The following is a 4,834-nucleotide window of genomic DNA, read 5'->3' as shown; positions in this document are numbered from 1 at the left end:
TCTTATTTATGTGGTGGGCTTATGGGCTGAGAGGGAGAAGGGAAGTCAGAATGGTTTCACGCTTCTGGTGCAATGTGAGAAGCAGCTACCTGTGCTTCTTCTGTGTCTTTGTAATGTGTGATTTAATGAGATTTCAATAACAATAAGTTACTGCTACAGTGAGGATTGGACCTGAGTTTCATTGCTTTTCAGAACAATTCATTTCTCAGAAACCTGGCTCTTAAATTAGGATTTTTATCTAGTTTCATTTGAGTTTAAGGTGAAATTAAACATTACACTCAACAAGGCTACTGCTACAAACCGTCATGACTTTGTAATATGAGATATTAAAAAATTCTGATGTTGTGTATGTGTGTGTATAAATGTTTTTTGCATTTTCAAAAGAGATGATCACTGAAAAGACAAGGCAACACTGATATTTTTTACTCCTGACTTATATTGTGTTGCCCTCCACCTCTCCATTAGGCAGCTTGTGTGCCAATTCAGAATTCGAACAAAAACTCTGAAAAGACAGGGAAGTAAATTAAAAGTTAAAGATAAGTGGGACTATTGAAAGTTATAGAAGTCTCTGCTGTGTTCATTGGAGTCATTTTCAGCAAGTAATTCAGCTGAAGAACTGATGACTGGTCACTTCCATACCTTGGAGAACCAAAGAAGAACTAAATCTTTGGAACTTGAGATCACCTCTTCATGACAAAATGAAGTAAATAAAGTTCCCTATACCAAAAATCAAAAGAGAAGCATATTAAGTGATTGAAGACATGAAATGATTACGAAGGATTTCTTATCGTCTCTGTCCTCCTCTCTCTCACACACAACAATCATGCACACAAACAATTCTCTGAACCAAAATCAGTGTTGTCGTTTTCTAGTTGAAATGTTGCTGTTTTAACCCAAACTAACTGCTATGTTTTCTGGAATGGACTTAGCAGGAGTTGCTCTCTGGTCATTTCCAAGCACAACAACTGCAGTTCAGTGTGTTCTTTTTCATAGCTGAATAGAATTTGATGTTCTTAAAAAAAAAGTCACCTTCAAGCTGATCATCATGTGAATGAAATAATAAGGATATCAACGGAAGGATCGGAAGCAGCAGACGCACAAGACACAATGGAAGAATTAACTCATTGTGTTTCAGAAACTAATTACCTGAGTTGTACAAAATTAAATCAAGAAATCCAACCCTCCCTCATTTCAGCTCTAGGGAAAACACTGGATAGATATATGTCACCTTTAGGCTTACTGTTCCTCTAAATCCCAGAACATTTTGTTACCTTTCCTTCAATGGCTCTTAATGGGAGAAGAGAAAGCAAATCAGTTTGTTCATAATACTACTTTGACTCAAAAGTTTATATTTTAAGCAAAGGTCAACATGGTTTTGGGGTTTACAGCTTTTTTTTTAAGAGGCAGTCTGGTCAGCAGGCTGACAGACAGCAGCTTTTTATAACATACCAAGTTTGTATCCCAGGAAATCTTTGTTCTCGGTATTTTTGCCAACTCAGTTACATGGACGAGTGTATTATCCCATCTTGATAATCTTGTCATTTATTAGAACATTGCAGGGCTGGCCTCATGACATATTTCAATGCCATTTTTCATCTGCAGACCTCATTTTCATCAATAACGCCCCCACAATGAGCCGCCAAAATTGGTCTTAGGCAAGTACAAAAGAAAACAAATACATTAGCAAGGATAGGTTATTGCTATGAAACTATCTTTCTTTCATTTTTGTTGGACATTCTGCCAGTTATAAAAGAAAAACCAAAGTTGAGAGAGCTACATAGCTTATATTAAAAATATCTTTAATAGCTAGTAGGGGCTGACCCGAGATTGTTTCTTGGCAAAGAAATATGTCATGAGGCCAACACATATTCCCAGAAGAGTCCCAAAGTGGGGAGCATATGAGCCTTAATCAAGCTGGTACCTTCCAGATGTTTTGGACAACAATTTCTGTCAGCACAACTACAACATCTGGAGGGTTAAATGAAGGCTGCTTTAGATACAAGGAACGTGAAATGGATTGGGGGTGGGGGAATATACAGGAGAGAATCAGCAGAAAGGCAGAAGGATGTTTAATCGCTTCCATGCCTGCCAGCTCTCCTTTTTACATGCTCCCCAGGGCTGCTGTCTCCTTAGCTGGAGTTACTGTTTCCAGCTTGGGGTGGAATTAATTTTAAATGCCCCGAGGAGCACATGCATGAGGGAATCCTGGGCAGGGAATTGAATTCTGGGGAGAACACAGAGTTAGGGCTGTGCAGGATTGCAGGACTGCCGCTTTGCTGAGTTCAGAACGACCCATTCCACCTTGACTACACGTCTTCAGAGTTCAGTCACAGCTTTGGCTCGGCAAAGCAAGTATGTCTGTGTGGGAGACCGAGAGAGCTTTCCAGAGGCAAGCTAGCTGGCAGGAAAGGGACACTTAGTTCTCCTTTCACCTGGCTCTTTTTGTGTCTCTTCCAGTTCCACTCCCACCAGCTCCTGCTTCCTCAGCTCACCTGCCACTCCTCCACTGGAGAACGGCTTCCCTGGCGGCCAGGGAAAGAGCAGTCGGAATAAGCAACCTGAGCCTGAGATGCCCTTCTGATTTGCTCAGGTGCCTGTTCCCTTCTGTGGACAAGCAGCAAAAAGGTGACCAGGTGAGTTGATGGTAAAGGTCATCCAGAGTTTAGCTGTTTACCTCCTGAATGAAGACTGGGCTTGTCTCAGAAGCAGTGCTTCCCTACCTGTGGTAAGCCCACTTTCAGCTGCCACCATCTCTTGCTCCTTATCAGAGATACCTTATACCAGTGGTGGGGAACCTTCCACCCTCCACAACAGGCTCCTATCAGTCCCAGTCAGTCTCCCAGCACAGGAGAAGAAGCATGGCTTGTGGAGAGGTCCAAGGGCCAGATAAAGATGCCTGGATGCATTTGGTCTCCCAGGCCTGAAGTTCCCCATCTTGCCTTAGCAGGAAACAAGCACCAGGGACAGAGAGCAGCAGTTACTGGCCACGGACTTCACCTGACACAAGCTCTTAAGACAGACTGAGAAACAATGCATTTTAAATACTATTAAAAAAATTAATCATTGAAGTATGTACAAAACGGTCCAGGAGAGCTTCAGTTATCTTTCTGGAAAGTTTTAAAACTCATGGTGCCAAGGAATCCTAGGAGGTACATGCCTTGTGACGTCCTGTTCTATAAATAGTTTATATTGCAAGAATGCCTGGGAGTTTTAAAAGGTCAGCATTTCAGAAATTTTGTACGTTGCCTTTTGAAGAGAAACCTGGCCTCTTACAATTGCAGTGGTTTTCATGGGATTTAAGGTCCTTTTTATAGTGTCTCACCAATGGACCAGACCCTAAGAGCACCTTGTTTTATAATCCTAGGAAAAGTTAGAAACTGCTTTGTTCATTTCTGGGAGAAAAACTGAAGCTTAATCCAGTTAAATATTTTGGGCTGGGAAGCATTCTGATCTGAGACTTGCAAACTGACCTGGATTGGGTTCCACTAAGTCTGCAGCTCGAGGGTTCTCCTGGACTTGATGCTATCTGTGGAGTCGCTGGTTGTATTGGTAACTAGGAGTATTTTTAAAACAACGATAATTTAAAAAATTGTTTAGGCTCGTTTAAAGGTGATTTGAAGGACTGCTTTCTTCCAATCAAATCCAGCTGGTCCTTAAGTTGCACTGTCAAGGTCAAACAGAGTGGTGCGCATTAAAGACGCTACTTTTTCAGAGGCCCTGTACTTTGGAACTCTCTCATAAAGAAGTTTTCACTAGACGTTAAAAACGTATTTGTTTCAAGCTGCACTTCATTAAAAGTTCTGTGAACCACTGCTCTAAACCACGGCTGTATTATTATTTTTTGTAATTGGATTGTTTCATTTGTATTTTTAAATTTGCTATTTATATTACTTTATTACATTTATATCTCACCTTTCCTCTGAGGAGGTGGCATATATGATTCTTCCACTCCCCATTTTATCCTTACAGCAACTTGGTGAGTTAGAGGAGGGGGCTATTGGTTTCATTTGTTATTGTTTTTATTATATATATTGTGTTTTTATCTTGTGATTTTATGCTGTGAACTGCCCTGAGATCTATGGGTGAAGGGCAGTATACTACTACTGCTGCTGCTGCTGCTACTACTACTACTACTAAATTAGGCTGAGAGATAGTGACTGGCCCTAACTTGCCAGGTTAATTCCATTGCTGAGTGTGGATTTTAACCCTGGTTTCCCAAGTCATCATCCATTATGCTAACCACTTTACTACCCTGGTTCTCCAGCTGTTTTATATTCCTTTATTTAGGCTATAATTTCTGTGCAACTGAAGGCTTTATCTTGTAATTTTGCACAACATTCATGCCATCCATGCATAAATATAGCAGAACTAGCAACTGTGTTTTATTGAAAATGTGCTCCTAGGATGAGATATTTAACCAAACAAGCTAGTAATAAGTTCAAGTGGATTCAATCACATTAGGTTCCCTAGTAAATTAATTAGGGTTGTAGTGTCAGCATAGAGTGTTATTTTGCTCTCAAATCTATTAAAGAAAAGAAGGAAAGAAATCAGATGCAGATGGAAACAGCTTGGAAACAGCTGTAATTAAACTGGAGTTCTAAATAATCAGCTAAGCTGGTAAAGGACTTTGTGTGATGACCAGCCGGGGGGGGGGGGGAGGTCTGCATTTATTGTTCTTTTTAATGTATAGGCTGATCTCTTGAGACAGTCAAACTCAGTATTTAGCAGGCTTTTGTTTTAAACCCACAGTCCCTTGAGAACTGAAAAGGAATCATGCTTGGTTAAATGTGGGAAAATTTAGTAATGCCTGGTTAAAAGCTTTACAGCTGGATTA

The sequence above is a fragment of the Podarcis gaigeae genome (assembly GCF_964106915.1).
Source record: "Podarcis gaigeae genome assembly, chromosome: 1".
NCBI classification, from domain to species: domain Eukaryota; kingdom Metazoa; phylum Chordata; class Lepidosauria; order Squamata; family Lacertidae; genus Podarcis; species Podarcis gaigeae.
This window is presented reverse-complemented; position numbering follows the sequence as displayed.